The sequence below is a fragment of the Phyllobates terribilis genome, unplaced genomic scaffold, assembly GCF_046119375.1.
Source record: "Phyllobates terribilis strain yellow unplaced genomic scaffold, ASM4611937v1 Scaffold_3__8_contigs__length_932513732, whole genome shotgun sequence".
Taxonomy (NCBI): Eukaryota; Metazoa; Chordata; class Amphibia; order Anura; family Dendrobatidae; genus Phyllobates; species Phyllobates terribilis.
The window spans coordinates 902,501,515-902,523,372 of NW_027362763.1; positions in this window are offsets into that span (position 1 = coordinate 902,501,515).

The window sequence follows — 21,858 nt, forward strand, 5'->3', positions numbered from 1 at the left end:
ATAATTTCAAAAATGACCATATTTTTGGTCTTTATTAAAATGAAAAGGTTGATCGAAAAGTTTGGGGGATCTAAGAGTGTGGCAACCCAGTAGTCATGATTACTTCGAATTCTGACAATATGAGGGTCATGTTGCAGGTAGAGCAGCAAGAAGGCACTTATGTGTCTTGCGCATCTCGGAGCCCCAAAATTATTTTCCGGGCTAGATGCAGCTACAAATTATTATTAATTTTAAATCTGGTGGAGCTTAGTATAGATGGGCTAATAGGATCAGTGCTGCACACTGCTACAAAGCCCAAATTATTTTCCAGTCAAGATACAGATAAACATGATTAGTAATTTGAAAGCTTAAAATGGTTGGTAGGGTGATTTTAACCAATCATCAAGCTTTTACTCTCCCCAGGATGACACAGGGGTAGAAAAGTAGTTTCGGATCCATGATTTGTTCATCTTTATGAACGTAAGTCTGTCTACATTATCAGTGGAGAGCCGCGTGCGCTTATCTGTCAGCACACCACCAGCAGCGCTGAACACACGTTCAGACAGAACGCTGGCTGCGGGGCATGACAAGATCTCCAAGGCGTAAGTGGCGAGCTCCGGCCATTTATCCAGATTGGAAGCCCAAAAAGAGCAAGGGTCCAGTGACACAGTCATGGCTTCAATGTTTACTTGGAGATACTCCTGTACCATCATCTCTAGGCGTTGACTATGTGTCAGACTTCTTGTCTCCTGTGGCCTTGCAAAGGATGGGCTAAAAAAGTGGTGAAATGATTCCGCAAAATTGATGTTACCAGCAGATACTGTGGTTCTGTTACAGTTTGAGTGCTGAACACTTGACGGTCCCACGGTTGGCAAGTTGGAACTGTGAGATTCACTACGTGCACCACTGGTGTTTTGTGGAAAAGCACATGTAAGATTCTGCAACAGTCTCTGCTGATACTCCTGCATGCGTGCATCCCTTTCTATGGCAGGAATAATTTCTGCAAATTTACTTTTGTACCGGGGATCTAACAGTGTGGCAATCCAGTAGTCAGGATTATTTCTAATTCTCACAATTCGAGGGTCATGTTGCAGGTAGTGCAGCAAGAAGGCACTCATTTGTGTTGCGCATCCAGGAGCACCAAGTCCCTGTTGTGTTGGTGGCAAGGTAACAATCATGCTTCCTTCCTCTGTCCTCTCCCCCCAACCTTGCACAACAGAAATGTGATCAAGGTCTCCCTCATCTGATGAGTCTTCCATCAGTTCGTCCTCCACTTCTTCCTGGGCTCCTGCACCTTCCTCACTAGTTTGGCTGCTACCATGCGCCCTGGTAAAACCATCTCCCCCACCCTCACATGCCTGCCGCCTTGGTGCTGCCGACCGTCTGGACCTTGCAGATGTTAGCCCTTCCCCATACAACTCCTCCTCCTCTACTTCCTCCACCTCCTCTTGTGCCACCACCTGACTCCGAATTCTGATTAACATGTGCTCCAGCATGTAAATCACCGGAATAGTCATGCTGATAATGGCATCGTCAGCACTAAACATCTTCGTCGCCATTTCAAAACTGTGCAGAAGGGTGCATAGGTCCCTGATCTGAGACCACTCCTCCAGCGTGATTTGCCCCACCTCCGGATCTCGTTGGCCCAGGCTATACGTCAGAACGTATTGCACCAGAGCTTGTCGGTGCTGCCACAGTTGCTGCAACATGTGCAGAGTTGAATTCCACTGGGTAGGCACATCGCATTTTAGCCGGTGAAGTGGCAGGCCCAACGACTTCTGTAGAGATGTAAGTCGCTGAGCTGCGGGATGCGAACGGCGGAAGTGAGCACACAGCGACCGTGCCCTCTGCAGAAGGCCATCTAGTCTGGGATAGTGGGCTAAAAATTGCTGGACAACCAGGTTCAACACGTGAGCCATACAAGGCACGTGTGTGACATTGCCCCGGCGAAGGGCCGCACCCAGGTTTGCAGCATTGTCGCACACGGCCTTCCCTGGTTTCAGGTCCAGTGGAGACAACCATTCATGAAATTGGTTCTCCAGAGCTGACCACAACTCCTCAGCTGTGTGACTCACATTTCCCAGACATTTCAAAGTAAAAACCGCCTGATGACGTTGAGCCCTACTGCCAGCATAGTAAGGAGGTGTGCAGGATCCCTTCTGCGCAGTTAGAAAGCTTGTGGCATGACCAGACAGGCTTTGGGTGCAGGTGGAAGACCGAGAGGAGGTTGAGGAGGCAGAAGCAGTGGAGGAACTTTGACATAAAGAGGATTGACGCACAACTCGTTGGGACGGCAAGACTTGGACAGCAGCCCCTTGTCCTGCTGTCACCATAGTTACCCAGTGCCCAGTCAGCGACATGTAACGCCCCTGTCCATGCCTACTCGTCCAAGTGTCTGTGGTGAAATGCACCCTGTCACACACAGAGTTTCTCAAAGAAGCGGTGATGTTGTGTGCGACATGCTGGTGGAGCGCAGGCACACCTTTCTTTGAGAAGTAGTGCCGACTGGGCATCTGGTACTGGGGCACTGCGACGGACATAAGGTCTCGAAAATCCTCTGTGTCCACCAGGCAGAAAGGCAGCATTTCTGTAGCCAAGAGTTTGCAGATGGTGAAATTCAACCTCTTAGCTTTCTCATGGCTAGGAGGAAAGGGTCTTTTACTTGTCCACATCTGAGGGACCGAGGGCTGGCTATTGTGCTTAGACGGGGTTGATAAGGGTGTCCCCGGCAAACTGCCGGTCTGTGAGGAAGATGCAGGCGGACATGTTAGGTTGCCTTAATCCAAAGGTGGTGCTATCGATGTCGGACAGCGCTCAACACCAGCTGGTGTTACCACCTCCAAAGAAAATGATGACCTGCCAATCACGCTGGCTGTTGCGGGTAAAGAGGTGGCAGGTCTGCGCCCCAAAACAGGTGTGACTGCTGTCCCCCCAGTCACAGAGGATGAAGAGGCCGCGGATGCACAAGATATGGCAGACGGTGGTTGGCCCGGCCGGCTATGCCGCATATTAGCACACTGAGCTTCCCACTGCAACTTATGCTTGATGTCCATGTGCCGGTTCATGCATGAAGTACTCAAACTATGTATTTTTTGGCCTCTACATAGCTTTTGCTGACAAATGTTACAGATAACACGAGTTGGGTCATCTTTATCGATCTGAAAAAATGCCCAGGCTATGCAAGGCTTAGCACCCATGCGACCTGAAGAGCCACCACGACTTGTGGTGAGAGGCAGAGTTGTGTTTGAGGATACAGTTGTTGACGTGCTTCCAGTACTACGTCTCTGTCCAGGAAGGCGCAACCTGACCTCGTCATCACTAGCATATTCCTCCACCTCCTCTGCTGACCTCATCTCTTGGCTGACTGTGGGTTGACAGTAAGTGGGATCTCCAACCTCATCATCATCACCCTGTGCGTTATCACACCCGTCGTCCTCAGAGCCAACCTGTTCCTGCCCTGACAAAAAACTAAAGTTGTCGCTCCAATCAGGTATTTGAGTCTCATCATCGTCTTCCTCATTGTCTCCACCAACAGGAGTTACAGTTTGGGAATGAGGGTCTACATTATGGTCAGAAACTTCTGCGTCTGGTCCTGGATCCGATTCATAAAGATTCTGGGCATCAGTGCAGATCATTTCCTCGTCTGGATTCACAGAAGCGCTGGAGTCGACCTCTGATTCCCAGGCTATAGTATGAGTAAACAGCTCTGCAGACTCAACCATCTGTTCTACCTCATACTCAGACGGGCAGCTGGAGATTTGGGAGCTGTGAGGAAGCAAGTGCGATTGGGGTGACACCTTTGAGGACTGGAGTATTTGTGATGTTGAAGTTGATGTGGAGGAGAGCCCACTTAAAGGAGCACTTGATATCCGTTGAAGCACCTGCTGTTTTTGTGCCTCATCTGGAATTTGTAGCGATTGGCGTGGCCATAAGAAAGGGATCTTATCACATTGTCCGCTAAAAGAAGTAGACATTTTAGTTTGGCTGGAAGATGGTCTTTCTTCTGCAGATGTTACTGTTGCTTTAACACCTTCCCCACGGACACAACCTTTTTTCCCCTTCCCAACACGCCTATTCCCCTTTCCACCAGCAGCAGGCCTTTTTCCACTCATTTTGGTGGTTAACTAATTCACAACTCTGGAGTTGTTTGCACAAAAAAACAATGGATGGGAACCGAGCAGAGCTGAGTGGCCAAACTGTGGTATTAGGCCAAAACTATTGGCTGGGTTAGATGCAGAAAAAAATTATATTCAATTAGCAACCTGATGGAGTTCAGTATAGATGGACTAATAGAGAAAGTCCCACACACAGCTAAAAGCCCAAATATTTTTTCAGAGGTAGATGAAAAAAAAAATTATATTCAGTTTGCAAACTGATGGAGGTCAGTATAGATGGACTAATAGAACAAGTCCCACACACTGCTAGAAGGCCAAATATTTTTTCAGAGCTGGATGCAGATAAAAATTATTTTTAATTTGCAACCTGATGGAGGTCAGTATAGATGGACTAATAGAGAAAGTCCCACACACTGCTAGAAGGCCAAATATTTTTTCAGAGCTAGATGCAGAAAAAAATTATATTCAGTTTGCAAACTGATGGAGGTCAGTATAGATGGACTAATAGAACAAGTCCCACACACAGCTAGAAGCCCAAATATTTTTTCAGAGGTAGATGCAGATAAAAATTATTTTTAATTTGCAACCTCATGGAGGTCAGTATAGATGGACTAATAGAGAAAGTCCCACACACTGCTAGAAGGCCAAATATTTTTTCAGAGCTAGATGCAGATAAAAATTATTTTTAATTTGCAACCTGATGGAGGTCAGTATAGATGGACTAATAGAGAAAGTCCCACACACTGCTAGAAGGCCAAATACTTTTTCAGAGGTAGATGCAGAAAAAAATTATATTCAGTTTGCAACCTGATGGAGGTCTGTATAGATGGATTAATAGAACAAGTCCCACACACAGCTAGAAGCCCAATATTTTTTCAGAGGTAGATGCAGAAAAAAAATATATTCAGTTTGCAACCTGATGGAGGTCAGTATAGATGGACTAATAGAGAAAGTCCCACACACTGCTAGAAGGCCAAATATTGTTTCAGAGCTAGATGCAGACAAAAAATTATTTTTAATTTGCAACCTGATGGAGGTCAGTATAGATGGACTAATAGAGAAAGTCCCACACACTGCTAGAAGGCCAAATATTTTTTCAGAGCTGGATGCAGAAAAAAATTATATTCAGTTTGCAACCTGACGGAGGTCAGTATAGATGGACTAATAGAACAAGTCCCACACACAGCTAGAAGCCCAAATATTTTTTCAGAGGTAGATGCAGATAAAAATTATTTTTAATTTGCAACCTGATGGAGGTCAGTATAGATGGACTAATAGAACAAGTCCCACACACAGCTAGAAGCTCAAATATTTTTTCAGAGGTAGATGCAGAAAAAAATTATATTCAGTTTGCAACCTGATGGAGGTCTGTATAGATGGATTAATAGAACAAGTCCCACACACAGCTAGAAGCCCAATATTTTTTCAGAGGTAGATGCAGAAAAAAAATATATTCAGTTTGCAACCTGATGGAGGTCAGTATAGATGGACTAATAGAGAAAGTCCCACACACTGCTAGAAGGCCAAATATTTTTTCAGAGCTAGATGCAGAAAAAAGTTATATTCAGTTTGCAACCTGATGGAGGTCAGTATAGATGGACTAATAGAACAAGTCCCACACACTGCTAGAAGCCCAAATATTTTTTCAGAGCTAGATGCAGAAAAAAATTATATTCAATTTGCAACCTGATGGAGGTCAGTATAGATGTACTAATAGAATGATGCTATGCCCAAAAGATTTTACTTCACTAGGTGCAGTAAAAAAATTGGTATTCTATACACAGGTGGTATATTTTGCAACACAGATAGGCTATTCCACTGACTAACACACTCTGCAATAGGCCAAAAAGGATTAGCTTTGCTAGATTCAGCCAAATGCTGTGAAAAAAAACTTGCACAGCACTGGCACAGACCTGCCTGGCAAAAACTGATAGGAACTGATGTAACCTAGTCCTGAAAAGGACTGCAATTACAATTAGTCTTTACTCCCACAATCTATCTATTTAAGAGCACAGAGCTGCCTGATAAAAGTCGTAGGAAATGCTGTAACCTAGTCCTTAAAAGGACTGCAATCACAACTATTCCCTACTCCCAAGCTATCTGTAGATTTGTGCGAAAATTGGCTTGAAATTAACAAGGTATAGCGCACACAGCAACAGCGGTGCCGTCTAACACGCAGCTGCAGCAGTGAGAAAATGGTGGCGACGGGGAAAATGGCTTGGTCTTATAGGGCAAGGACATGTGACATACACTGCCAATGACACATGCCCTTGCTTGTGTGAAAAAAGCACTTCGCTCCGTGTGTGCGCTGCTGATAGGCTGACAGATTGCACCTCCCCACTGCAAATGCGGGAAAGAGAAAAAAAAATGGAGATCTTCATTATTCCTGCAGAGATCCATCCCCTGCCCCTCCCCCCACCCCGCTGTACACTCAAACTGCGTATTAACATTAATTTTCATCATTACTGAGAAAAAATCCAGTTATCATTTTGGTGCACGAACAGTTATCGAATATAACCTCGAACAGCCGAATTTTTCTCAAATCGTTCGTGTTCGCCGAACGGCTCGAACACCGCCCAAAACAGCTCGAATTTGAGATTGGCGAACAGTTCGAGTAGAACAACGCTCATCTCTAGTTATTTCTCAAACCGGATTGAAGATCAGGCCATTGCCCAACTCTGTAGTCATGAAATTAAATGCGCAAAGAAAGATGTTTGTGTGTCAAAGCACCACTGAGAAGTGCGAGTTGATGTTGGACGGGCTGCCATTGTTTCTTCAAAAGCTGCTTTAGAGGACTTCCTGGGAGAAAAGACACCCAGAGTAGATACAGTTTCCCTCTATGCCAGTCCTTTCACCGAGCTACAGAATATGGCTGTGGTGAAATACAACTCTCAGCAAAAAAAGCTGTGGACTGGATCCATACCGTCCCTGGCCCCATTCACCTGTCCACGTGTTTGTGTTTAGGCGGTCCTTCCCAGAAAGTGCTTGTTGTAGGCGGAGACGATACCGAGAGAAAACAGTAGCGGCTGGGGACTGAGTATGGACACCCGGCCGCTGCCGGCATGAGGTTATGAAAAGCTTCCACCTCCATGAACCTAAAAGGCCACATTTCAAGTGAAAGCAGCTTTAGAGGACTTCCTGGTAGAAATGACAGCTGAGTAGATATCGTTTGCCAAGTCCTTTCACCAAGCTAAAGAATATGGCTGTGGTAAAATACAACTCAGCAAAAAAAGCTGTGGACTGGCTCCGTACCATCCCTGGCCACTTTCGCCTGTCCACGTGTTTGTGGTTAGGCGGTCCTTCCCACTAAGTGCACTGGGGGGGCACGGGTAATGTTGTGGGACCCGTGCTTGTGGAAGACGGAGACAACACCGGGAGAAACAGTGGCGGCTGGGGACCGAGTATGGACACCTGGCCTCCGCTGGCATGAGGTTATGAAAAGTTTCCGCCTCAAAGAGCCTAAAAGGCCACATTTCAAGTGTAAGCAGCTTTAGAGGACTTCCTGGGAGAAATGACAGCTGGGTAGATATGGTTTCCCTAGTCCTTTCACCAAGCTAAACAATATGGCTGTGGTGAAATACAACTCAGCAAAAAAAGCTGTGGACTGGCTTTGTACCGTCCCTGGCCACATTCAACTGTCCACGTTTGTGGTTAGGCGGTCCTTCCCAGTAAGTGCACTGGGGGGGGCACGGGTAATGTTGTGGGACCCGTGCTTGTGGAAGACGGAGACAACACCGGGAGAAACAGTGGCGGCTGGGGACCGAGTATGGACACCTGGCCTCCGCTGGCATGAGGTTATGAAAAGTTTCCGCCTCAAAGAGCCTAAAAGGCCACATTTCAAGTGGAAGCAGCTTTAGAGGACTTCCTGGGAGAAATGACAGCTGGGTAGATATGGTTTCCCTAGTCCTTTCACCAAGCTAAACAATATGGCTGTGGTGAAATACAACTCAGCAAAAAAAGCTGTGGACTGGCTTTGTAACGTCCCTGGCCACATTCAACTGTCCACGTTTGTGGTTAGGCGGTCCTTCCCAGTAAGTGCACTGGGGAGGGCATGGGTAATGTTGTGGGACCCGTGTTTGTGGAAGGCGGAGACGACACTGGGAGAAACAGTGGCGACTGGGGACCAAGAAAAACTTCCGCCTCCACGAGCCTAAAAGGCTATATTTCAAATGAAAGCAGCTTTAGAGAACTTCCTGGGAAATGACAGCTGGGTAGATATAGTTTCCCAACTCCTTTCACCAAGCTAAAGAATATGGCTGTGGTGAAATACAACTCAGCAAAAAAAAACTGTGGACTGGCTCTGTACCATCCCTGGCCACATTCCCCTGTCCACGTGTTTGTGGTTATGCGGTCCTTCCCAGTAAGTGCACTGGGGGGGGGCATGGTTAATGTTGTGGGACTCGTGCTTGTGGAAGGCGGAGATGACACCGGGAGAAACAGTGGCGGCTGGGGACCGAGTATGGATACCCGGTCACCGCTGCAAGATTGTGGACAGCTTCCGCCTCCACGAGCCTAAAAGGCAACATTTCAAGTGCAGGCAGCTGTCAAAAATTTGGCAGTCTAATATTGCAGCCTGTGGATTGGTGGGTGGCAGGCTGCATACTTGCGCTTGCATTCCAAGGAATGGGGTAGGGACAACTGAACGCTGCACCGGGACAAGGACGTGGACGGTGATTGTTGCAAGTTTGCAATGACAGGTGCATGGTGGGAGGCATCTTCGCATGCGCCAAGGATCACTTATGATGGGCACACTTTTAGGCAGTGACCTGGGAGTCAGAGATGCTTCTAGAGGTCTTCCCCATGCTGTTCCCATGTCATTTGAGCACTGTATGCATGTGTCTGATGATGTGTCACACAACACATGGCCAGATAAGTTGTAAAATGTTAAAATGACATTTCCTGGTGAATGCATTTGTCTTGGTTGAAAGCAATGCAAAAGTGCAAAAACGCATCAAAAATGCTACGTGTGAACATAGCCCAAGGTGTGGAGGAGTATTTTTGTTTTTGGTTATTTCTTTTGCCTTATATACAAGTCATTACCCTGGAAAGGATGTTCCTTAACATATTTCCCAGGAAAATCCATTTTGGTTTTGTTTTTGTATGTTTTTTCATGAGTCTGTAAAAGTGGCATAATACTGTGACAACTTTGTTGACAGCAGTGATCTGGGAGTAAGAGATGCTTCCAGGGGTCTTCCCCATGCTGTTCCCATGTCATTTGAGCACAGTTCCCATCGATTTGGGCAATTTTTAGGCCCTCTGCAGACCGCCAGGGGGAGCCGCCTGAAAAATGCTTGAGTTACCCCTAGACTTACATTGGGCTCGTTGCTCGGGTCGAGCACCCAAGGATTCCAATGTGCTCGACCCGAGCAACGAGTACCCAAGCATTTTAGAGCTCGCTCATCACTACTTGCGCTACTTTGTGAAGTAAACGGAAATTTGGCGAAGATTTTGAAAATTTTGCAATTTTCAAACTTTGAATTTTCATGCCCTTAAATCAGAGAGATATGTCACACAAAATAGTTAATAAATAACATTTCCCACATCAGCACAATTTTGGAAACATTTTTTTTTTTTGTTAGGAAGTTATAAGGGTAAAAAGTAGTGATGAGCGAATTTGTTCGAAATCCGATCTTACAACTTAAATTCGACACAGATATGGTACATTTGGATTCGAGATGGGAAATGATTGCAAAATTTCTTACATTTGGGAAAAACCTGCAACGTTCAACAAATAAATGTGGAAACATGATTGCGGGGCAACTACAGCGTTTTTAACTGTTTTGCTAGCATAGTGTTTGTGTATGAGCGGAGGGGCTGGTGATATCTAAGAACAGGTCAGATCAGGGACGCACTTGTAATTTTTTTTTCTTCCTGTAGGAGGTAACTTAAAGTCAGGAAAGCACGGCTAGCCAATCAGAGTGCAGGAAGCATCCACACTGTCCAGACACAAGGGTTTCTGCAATTGTCTGGTGAAATCACATGTCCTCTCTATATAAAAACCGGCCATGTTCCCTCAGCGCCATATCATGCATGTCACTGCTGGAGACAGACGCTGCTGAGTGTGCACCCGTGTACTAAGAGATGTTAGCTAGATAGATGGGAGCTTCTTTGGAAGTCAGATAGATAAGACCTTGCAGCACTTTTTTTTTTCTTGTGCAATTACTGAGATTCTGATAGAAAGAGCAGGACCCATACCATAGAACAGTGTTGTGCACAGGTTGTACTGTGCTCAATGAAGGACTATACCTTCAATCTATTTTTGCACTTGCTAATGTGATGAAGCAAGCAGGCTAGCCCTTGTAGGCCACTTTTTGATTTTGTGGGGTTGAAATTCAGCTATCTGCAGAGCTTGTCAGTGCAGAGCTTCTGAGTGCAAAGCACAAAAACCTTTTTTTTCATTTGCTAATGTGATAATCTGGGCTAACACAGCTTGCACTATCATTTTTTTGATGGGTGAATATTTTTTTTCTGTTGGCAGGCAGAGTCCGCAAAAGTTTTTTTTTTGTGCCAAAAGTGATATACTCTGCTATACATCAGCTACTACATTAGTGGCGATGAACTTGAGCTGTTTTCTATGAAAAAAAATTAGATTTTTTTGTTTTGCTATGCAGAGTCCACCAAAGAATTTTTTGTGTGGCAAACGTCATACACTCTGCTATACGTCAGATACTACATTAGTGGCAGTGAACTTCAGCTGTTTTCAGAGTAAAAAAAATATATATTTTTTCTGTTGCTAGCCACAGTCCACCAAAGATTTTTTGGTGTGGCAAACGTGACACACTCAGCTAAAAGCCATCTACCTAAGGATAAATGTAAGGTAATGCATTTGGGCAGAAAAAATAAAATGTATAATTATATGCTTAATTGTAAAACACTGGGCAAAACTGTCACTGAAAAAGACCTGGGTGTATTGGTGGACAACAAGCTCAAGTTTGGGGGCCAGTGTCAGGCAGCTGCTGCAAAGGCAAATAAAATAATGGGATGCATTAAAAGAGGCATAGATGCTCATGAGGAGAATGTAATTTTACCTCTATATAAGTCACTAGTACGACCACACTTAGAATACTGTGTACAGTTCTGGTCTCCGGTGTATTAAAAAGACAAAGCTGAACTGGAGAAGGTGCAGAGAAGAGCGACCAAGGTTATTAGAGGATTGGGGGGTCTGCAATACCAAGACAGGTTATTACACTGGGGGTTATTTAGTTTGGAAAAACGAAGGCTTAGGGGTGATCTTATTACTATGTACAAGCATATGAGGGGACAGTACAAAGACCTTTCTACTGATCTTCTTACTCTGTGGCATGAGACGGGGACAAGGGGGCATCTTCTACATCTGGAGGAAAGAAGGTTTAATCATAATCACAGATGCAGATTCTTTTCTGTAAGAGCAGTGAGACTATGGAACTCTCTGCCGCATGATGTTGTAATAAGTGATTCACTACTAAAATTTAAGAAGGGCCTGGATGCCTTTCTTGAAATGTATAATATTACAGGTTATATATACTAGATTGCTTGATAGGGCGTTGATCCAGGGAACTAGTCTGATTGTCGTATGGAGTCAGGAAGGAATTTTTTCCCCAATGTAGATCTTAGTGTTTGCCACATGGTTTTTTTTGCCTTCCTCTGGATCAACATGTTAGGCTAACAGTTGAACTAGATGGATTTAGTCTTCCTTCAACCTTAAAAACTATGATACTATCTTAGTGGCGGTGAACCTCAGCTGGTTTCAGAGTAAAAAATTAGATTTTTTTGGTTTTGCTAGTCAGAGTCCACAAAAGATTTTTTTGTGTGGCAAACGTCATACACCCTGCTGTACGTGAGCTACTACATTGGTGGTGGTGAACTTCAGCTGTTTTCAGAGTAAAAAAAAAAATTTCTGTTGCTAGGTAGAGTCCAAAAAATATTTTTTTCTGTCGCAAACATGTTACACTACATTAGTTGCTATAAACCGCATAATCCTTTTAGTGGCAGTGAAATGCAGCTGTATTCGGAGCTTATGCTGTTCTGAACATGATATTGCAGGCTAGATTTAAGTGTGAAATAGTTTGGAGAATTTCTTGTATGTTATAGAGGTGTCATCCACACTAAAAAAATACTTTGTTCGGTTCCTAACATTTTACAGCAGGGACATCTCAATTTGAAATAGTTTCGAGAATATCTCCTATGTTATACAGGCCTCATTCACACAAAAAAAAACCTTTGTTCTGTTAGTAACGTTATACGGCAGGCCATATCTTACCTTATCATTTAGTGCCGCTGAAATCCATGTGTGTACAGAGCTGTTGCAGAGGAAAAAATCTAATTTTGTTTTGCTAATAGCATGCTCCTACCACAGTATCTGAGCAACATGAGTGGGAAAAAGAGAGGTTGTGGTGGAAGGGGGAATAGGCTTGGTGTTCATGGTATATGTAGGGTAGGTGGTAATGTTATTGAAAGCACTAGTGAACCAACACCATCATGTCCTATCCAAAGACAAATGACAACTTCTGTTAGTGGACGGGCTACTCCACTCTTACTTTGGCGGCTTACACAGCGATACACCTTGTTGATAAGGGTCAGAAAGAGCAGGTGCTCCAGTGGATGGCAGGCACCATTTCAAGTGGCCTCTCCTCTTCTTCCTCCATCTCAACATCACACACAATACAGTCCACAGAGGTGTCACCCCAATTACACTTGCTTCCCCCCGTGTCACAACTGTCCAAGTGCCCAACTGACTTAAGCGAACCACAGATAGGTGAGTCTGTAGAACTGTTCACTCATTCTATACCATGGGCATCAGAAGTGTACTCCAAATATTCACATAGTCAGGAAGAGGGGGAAAGCATCTGCACCGATGCCCAAAATTTTTTTAGGTTGGGTTCGGAGCAGGATGGAGCAGGGTCCGAGCAGATTTCCTGACCCTCGTCACCACGTTAACCACCGGGGAGAGAGGTGATCCTGATGAGAATCAGATACCTGAGGCTAATGAGGAATGTACTGTGCTGTCAGGGCAATAAGATGAGAAGGGTCACTGTGAGGGTGAGGAATGGAATAACACATCCGAATGTCTCGCAGCTGAAGTAGCTCATCTGAGGAGGTGGAGGAAGAAGATGAGGAGGTTACCTTTTGCCCTACTGCACAGACACGGAGTGATGCAAGCACGACGAGCACTGCATCCTTAGCCACAACTGTGGCTATGGCCAGCAGCGGTCGCGGGTCTGCAGCTCGCAAGGGCAGCAAGGGTTGCCTAGCCTGGGCCTTTTTGGTTACCGCAAAGGATGAGCCAACTCACGTTATCTGCAAACTTTGCGATAAAAAACTCAGTAGAGAGAAAAACTGCAATAATTTGACTACTACATGCATGAACGTTCACATGCGCAAACAGCATGCATTACTCCGGAAGTCTCACCTAACTGAAATGCGAACCAGCGGACCTTAACAACCATCAGCTGCCCCATCAACTGCATCCGATGCTTCTTCCTCCTCCTCTATTACCGTGCCGAGTATTGTCATTCAGGTCTCCCACCGCAGAACCTCCGGTTCTCTACCCGCATTCTGTTAAGGCTTGCAAGGTGTCACTGGTTTATAGTGTTGAGCCACCCCCGTAGTGTTCGAGTTCGGTTCGGTTCGTCGAACACCCGTGTGTTCGCCGAACTGTTCGTCGAACTGTTCGTCGAACACCTTCGAACACCGTTAAAACCAATGGCAGGCAAACAAAAACACATAGAAACACATAGAAAACACCTTCAAAGGTGTCCAAAAGCTGACAAACTGCTCTGAAGACACAACTAACACATGGAAAAGTGACAAGTACATATAGTCATGCGAAAAGAAAAGAGGTGGAGGAGTAAAAGGAGGGGTAGACACAGATATAGGCATGTCATGCCCTTCTAAAATCCAAAAAGTGAGAAGCCGACACGTTCAGTCCGCTCCTGCCCGTGCCACCTCCGTGTCGCCGGGTTTGTGCCAGAGCCACGGTGAACCCTGACGGCCAGCCCCCCTCTCCCAATACTGGTGCCTGTCCGCTGGTGGGTCGAGCGAGCCCCCCTGTGGTGGAGGCAGCTCTAAGCTTTTTAATTTAAATTGTCTCTCTAATTTGAATGAATACACTTTAAATCCATTTACAAGGATCTATTGGAGGGCAAGTCTCATGCCAGCAGCCGCGTAATTCCAGCTCCAGTAGCATCCACTAAAGCTGCTGCAGTTAAAAAGCTTTTATAAGGATCGAGCTCGGCTGTCCACCGCAAGGCATCCTACTGCCAGTCCCAGCCCCTATGCCTTGGGGTGCCTCCTGATGCTCTTCACTGAGTATCCCGTGGTCCCGAAGCATTTCCTTTGAAAAAATTAAGTGTCAAAACTACAGGTGGTGTAGCTTGCTTAACAGCCGGGATAATCCGCTGACTAGCAGACACTGCTACTAGGCACAAAGTATTTCCTGGGCTAGATGCAGTTAAAAATTTGTAATTAGATACTCTCGTTGGATGCTGAGAAAGCATTCCATAAAGTCTCCTGGCACGCCATATATGATTCTCTTAAAAAGCTTGGGGTAGGGGTCTAGGGGACCCTTTTATAGCCAAAATCACGGCCCTGTATCGCAATACGTCACCTAGTCTGAAGATAAATGGAACTGTATTACCCTGAGGGCTGGGTTGCTACAGAGGTATTGCACCTCACCCAGAGGTGTGATATCTCACTCTCAGGTAAGGATGGAGTGTGGATCAGGACCCGACACCTGCATGCATTACACCACATTGCCGTGGGGCAGGGCGACCAATATGCCCCTGAGATGGGCACGACAGTCCCTGTCCCTGGCTGGAGTGGGGGGAGGGAACACTGAGGAAGGGGAACCCTGTAGTGCAGGAGCAGGGAGGAAGCAGTTCCTGGGTGCATTGAGAAGGGAGTATAAAGGTGGGCACCATCTTAGTTCAGTGCAGAGAAGTCTGAGCAGAAGTGGCAGGGAGCAGGGGCTCTACATGAGCTCTGCTCCGGAGGCGGGCCTAGTAACAGAGGCCCAGGCCTGGAAGAGGGAGAAGGAAGGAAGAGGAGAGGAGAAGGCTCCAGGAACGAGGAATGAGGGATCCCAGGGGTGCGGACGGGCGAGTCGCCACCGCACGCCCGAATCCACCTGCGTGGAGGGGTCAGGCCAAAGGGGGAGACCGGTCCCCGAAACTAGTGGAGGCAGGAAATGACCCTCAGCTAGAAACCGGAGGCTGTGACATTTTATGTGGCGCAGCCCCTCGCTACACCCGCTAGGAAGGCACCACATAGGGTCAGGGAAACTGGCGCCAAGTTTACCAAGAGGAGGCCCGAGGCAGCCGGACAGAAGGGTTGGTAAGAAAGGCCAGACAAAGGACACACAAAGGGGGTCTTGTGAAGCGCTCCAAAGTTATCTGGGAGTTGTATGAGCCCCTCACCTGGTGAGCACAGTACGACGTGGGCAGCCGTTACCTGCAGACGTGTTCTGGATAATAAGAACTGTGAGTAAAGGCCCTGGACTGCATCACTGACTCCGTGTCGTTACTGCTGCTGCCCTGCACCATCACCCCCATCCTCCGCATACACTGCCCTGAGGCTATACTCCTCCCGTGGGGAGTTATGCTACGCTCTGCTGCACCCACAACACCAGCCTCAGCGGTCTGCCCTGGAGCGGCGGTTCACTCTGACCACAATCCAGGGGTGGAGTAGTCGGACATTTAAACATCAAAACCACATAAATAGTTCCGCCACTGGTTTGACCGCCCTGAGCCACGGAACCGGGTCGCCGCCACGGAGACTACAACCACCAGCATCCACCAAAAAGGGTCCGGCTCCGGGTGTCCCAAGGCCCAGGGGGCGCGTCAGAACATTTTCATCACCTTTCACAATCACCAATGGGACAAGGCAGGGATGTTCTCTGTCCCCTCTCTTATACATCCTAGTGACGGAGCACCTGCTCTCATCAATTCGCCATAACTCCAATATTAGGTGGATTGAGGTGGGAGGCACCGAGTACAAGTGCTTTCTATTTGCTGATGATGTCCTTGTATATATCACTCAATCACATATATCCATCCATGCTGTTATGGCTGAAATAGATCACTTTGTTACATGGTCAAATTTTAAAATCAATGCAGCGAAGTCTGAGGCCCTCGATGTCTCCCTCCCCAAATCCATAAAGGATTCCATCCAGTCCAACTTTACCTTTGCCTGGCCCTCACAGGGTATCAACTACTTAGGAATTCCTATTCATAGAGACCTCTCCCATCTATGTTATCTTAATTTTGGGCCCTTTATTGAACAACTCCATACAGACCACGGTTGGCAAGTTAGAACTGTAAGATTCACTACGTGAACCACTGGTGTTTTGTGGAAAAGCACATGTACACTGTGTTCCAAATTATTATGCAAAAAGTGTTTAGGAGTGATAAGGGAAGAATTTGTTTGTTTGTCAGTTAAACTCATTGATGGTGATGTGTGTCAGGGCTCTTTATATCACTGTAAGCAATTGCAGACACCTGTGCTAATTAGTTTGGCAGGTGTGTCCAATGAAAGGCAAGACTACTTAAGAAGGCTGTCTCACATTATTAAGCAGCCTACATTTTCTGCCAAAATGGGAAAGAAAAAGGATGTGTCGGCTGCTGAGAAGCAACAAATTGTGGAGTGTTTAGGTCAAGGCATGACTACAATCAACATTGTGCGATGATCAGGATGAAGTGTCTTGGCAATCAAGAAGTATGTAGCTGATTTACAGTACACATGTGTGCGTGCTGATAAGGGCAAATTGAGGACTCTTTCCTACAAGCAATTACGTCAGGTTAAAAGAGCAGCGGCAAAAAAGCCTTGTCATAGCAGCAGACAAGTTTTTGAAGCTGCTGGTGCCTCCAACGTCCCCCGAACAACATGATGCAGGGTCCTTCAGAGGTTTGCAGCTGTGCATACGCCATCCTGTCGAACTCCTCTATCCACTTCACACAAGCAGAAACGGCTCCAGTGGGCCAAACATTACATGAAGACTGATTTCAAAACTGTTTTGTTCACGGATGAGGGCCGTGCAGCGCTCGATGGTCCAGATGGATGGAGTGGAGGATGGCTGGTTGATGGACACCCCACGCAAACACGGCTACAGCGCCAACAAGGAGGAGGTGGAGTAATGTTTTGGGCTGGAATCATGGGGAGAGAGATTGTCGGCCCCTTTAGGATCCCTGAAGGCGCTAAAGATGAACTCCATAATGTATGTGGATTTTCTCAAACAGCACTTCCTGCCATGGTTCAAGAAGAAGAACCGTGTATTTCACAGCAAGATCATTTTTTTGCATGATAATGCACCATCTCATGCTGCACATAAAACATCTGCATCTCTGGCTGATATGGGCATAAAAGGGGACAAACTTATGGTGTGACCCCCTTGCTCCCCTGACCTCTACCCCATTCAGAACCTCTGGAGCATCATCAAAAGGAGTGTCTATGATGGCGGGAGGCAGTTCACATCTAAGCAACAGCTCTGGGAGGGTATTCTGTCCTCATGCAAAACAATTGAAGCAGAAACCATCCAAAACCTGACAAATTCAATGGACGAGAGAGTTCAGAAGCTCCTTTCGAACAAGGGGTCCTATGTGAAAATGTAACATCACCTAGAATAAAGTTTTGAGTTGAAAACTGTTTGATTTCAGTTTCTAATAACCTGCTAATGCTTATAATTTCAAAAATGACCATTTTTTTTGGTCTTTATTAAAATGAAAAGGTTGATCGAAAAGTTTGGCGGATCTAAGAGTGTGGCAACCCAGTAGTCATGATTACTTCGAATTCTGACAATATGAGGGTCATGTTGCAGGTAGTGCAGCAAGAAGGCACTTATGTGTCTTGCGCAACTCGGAGCCCCAAAATTATTTTCCGGGCTAGATGCAGCTAAAAATTATTATTAATTTTAAATCTGGTGGAGCTTAGTATAGATGGCCTAATAGGATCAGTTCTGCACACTGCTGCAAAGCCCAAATAATTTTCCAGCCAAGATACAGATAAACATGATTAGTCATTTTAAATCTGGTGGAGCTTATTATAGATGGCCTAATAGAATCAGTGCTGCACACTGCTACAAAGCCCAAATTATTTTCCAGCCAAGATACAGATAAACATGATTAGTAATTTGAAAGCTTAAAACGGTTGGTAGGGTGATTTTAACCAATCATCCATCTTTTACTCTCCCCAGGATGACACAGGGGTAGAAAAGTCGTTTCGGATCCATGATTTGTTCATCTTTATGAACGTGAGTCTGTCTACATTATCAGTGGAGAGCCGCGTGCGCTTATCTGTCAGCACATCACCAGCAGCGCTGAACACACGTTCAGACAGAACGCTGGCTGCGGGGCATGACAAGATCTCCAAGGCGTAAGTGGCTAGATCCGGCCATTTATCCAGATTGGAAGCCCAAAAAGAGCAAGGGTCCAGTGACACAGTCATGGCTTCAATGTTTACTTGGAGATACTCCTGTACCATCGTCTCTAGGCGTTGACTATGTGTCAGACTTCTTGTCTCCTGTGGCCTTGCAAAGGATGGGCTAAAAAAGTGGTGAAATGATTGCGCAAAATTGATGTTACCAGCAGATACTGTGGTTCTGTTATGGTTTGAGTGCTGAACACTTGACGGTCCCACGCTTGGCAAGTTGGATCTGTGAGATTCACTACGTGCACCACTGGTGTTTTGTGGAAAAGCACATGTAAGATTCTGCAACAGTCTCTGCTGATACTCCTGCATCCCTTTCTATGGCAGGAATAATTTCTGCAAATTTACTTTTGTACCGGGGATCTAACAGTGTGGCAACCCAGTAGTCAGGATTATTTCTAATTCTCCCAATTCGAGGGTCATGTTGCAGGTAGTGCAGCAAGAAGGCACTCATGTGTGTTGCGCATCCAGGAGCACCAAGTTCCTGTTGTGTTGGTGGCGAGGTAACATTCATGCTTCCTTCCTCTGTCCTCTCCCCCCAACCTCGCACAACAGAAATGTGATCAAGGTCTCCCTCATCTGATGAGTCTTCCATCAGTTCGTCCTCCACTTCTTCCTGGGCTCCTGCACCTTCCTCACTAGTTTGGCTGCTACCATGCGCCCTGGTAAAACCATCTCCCCCACCCTCATATGCCTGCCGCCTTGGTGCTGCCGACCGTCAGGACCTTGCAGATGTTAGCCCTTCCGCATACAACTCCTCCTCCTCTACTTCCTCCACCTCCTCTTGTGCCACCACCTGACTCCGAATTCTGTTTAACATGTGCTCCAGCATGTAAATCACCGGAATAGTCATGCTGATAATGGCATCGTCAGCACTAAACATCTTCGTCGCCATTTCAAAACTGTGCAGAAGGGTGCATAGGTCCCTGATCTGAGACCACTCCTCCAGCGTGATTTGCCCCACGTCTAGATCTCGTTGGCCCAGGCTATACGTCAGAACGTATTGCACCAGGGCTTGTCGGTGCTGCCACAGTCGCTGCAACATGTGCAGATTTGAATTCCACAGGGTAGGCACATCGCATTTTAGCCGGTGAAGTGGCAGGCCCAACGACTTCTGTAGAGATGTAAGTCGCTGAGCTGCGGGATGCAAACGGCGGAAGTGAGCACACAGCGACCGTGCCCTCTGCAGAAGACCATCTAGTCTGGGATAGTGTGCTAAAAATTGCTGGACAACCAGGTTCAACACGTGAGCCATACAAGGCACGTGTGTGACATTGCCCCGGCGAAGGGCCGCACCCAGGTTTGCAGCATTGTCGCACACGGCCTTCCCTGGTTTCAGGTCCAGTGGAGACAACCATTCATGAAATTGGTTCTCCAGAGCTGAACACAACTCCTCAGCTGTGTGTCTCACATTTCCCAGACATTTCAAAGTAAAAACCACCTGATGACGTTGAGCCCTACTGCCAGCATAGTAAGGAGGTGTGCAGGATCCCTTCTGCGCAGTTAGAAAGCTTGTGGCATGACCAGACAGGCTTTGGGTGCAGGTGGAAGACCGAGAGGAGGTTGAGGAGGCAGAAGCAGTGGAGGAACTTTGACATAAAGAGGATTGACGCACAACTCGTGGGGACGGCAAGACTTGGACAGCAGCCCCTTGTCCTGCTGTCACCATAGTTACCCAGTGCCCAGTCAGCGACATGTAACGCCCCTGTCCATGCCTACTCGTCCAAGTGTCTGTGGTGAAATGCACCCTGTCACACACAGAGTTTCTCAAAGAAGCGGTGATGTTGTGTGCGACATGCTGGTGGAGCGCAGGCACACCTTTCTTTGAGAAGTAGTGCCGACTGGGCATCTAGTACTGGGGCACTGCGACGGACATAAGGTCTCAAAAATCCTCTGTGTCCACCAGGCGGAAAGGCAGCATTTCTGTAGCCAAGAGCTTGCAGATGGTGAAATTCAACCTCTTAGCTTTCTCATGGCTAGGAGGAAATGGTCTTTTACTTGTCCACATCTGAGGGACCGAGGGCTGGCTATTGTGCTTAGATGGGGTTGATAAGGGTGTCCCCGGCAAACTGCCGGTCTGTGAGGAAGATGCAGGCGGACATGTTAGGTTGCCTTGATCCAAAGGTGGTGCTATCGATGTCGGACAGCGCTCAACACCAGCTGGTGTTACCACCTCCAAAGAAAATGATGACCTGCCAATCACGCTGGCTGTTGCGGGTAAATAGGTGGCAGGTCTGCGCCCCAAAACAGGTGTGACTGCTGTCCCCCCAGTCACAGAGGATGAAGAGGCCACGGATGCACAAGATATGGCAGACGGTGGTTGGCCCGGCCGGCTAGGCCGCATATTAGCACACTGAGCTTCCCACTGCAACTTATGCTTCATGTCCATGTGCCGGTTCATGCATGAAGTACTCAAACTATGGATTTTTTGGCCTCTACTTAGCTTTTGCTGACAAATGTTACAGATAACACGAGTTGGGTCATCTTTATCGATCTGAAAAAATGCCCAGGCTATGCAAGGCTTAGCACCCATGCGACCTGAAGAGCCACCACGACTTGTGATGAGTGGCAGAGCTGTGTTTGACGATGCAGTTGTTGACGTGCTTCCAGTACTAAGTCTCTGTCCAGGAAGGCGCAACCTGACCTCGTCGTCACTAGCATCTTCCTCCACCTGCTCTGCTGACCTCATCTCTTGGCTGACTGTGGGTTGACAGTAAGTGGGTCTCCAACCTCATCATCATCACCCTGTGCGTTATCACACCCGTCGTCCTCAGAGCCAACCTGTTCCTGCCCTGACAAAAAACTAAAGTTGTCGCTCCAATCAGGTATTTGAGTCTCATCATCGTCTTCCTCATTGTCTCCACCAACAGGAGTTACAGTTTGGGAATGAGGGTCTACATTATGGTCAGAACCTTCTGCGTTTGGTCCTGGATCCGACTCAAAGATTCTGGGCATCAGTGCAGATCATTTCCTCGTCTGGATTCACAGAAGCGCTGGAGTCGACCTCTGATTCCCAGGCTATAGTATGAGTAAACAGCTCTGCAGACTCAACCATCTGTTCTACCTCATACTCAGACGGGCAGCTGGAGATTTGGGAGCTGTGAGGAAGCAAGTGCGATTGGGGTGACACCTTTGAGGACTGGAGTATTTGTGATGTTGAAGTTGATGTGGAGGAGAGCCCACTTAAAGGAGCACTTGATATCGGTTGAAGCACCTGCTGTTTTTGTGCCTCATCTGGAATTTGTAGCGATTGGCGTGGCCGTAAGAAAGGGATCTTATCACATTGTCCGCTAAAAGAAGAAGACATTTTAGTTTGACTGGAAGATGGTCTTTCTTCTGCAGATGTTACTGTTGCTTTAACACCTAC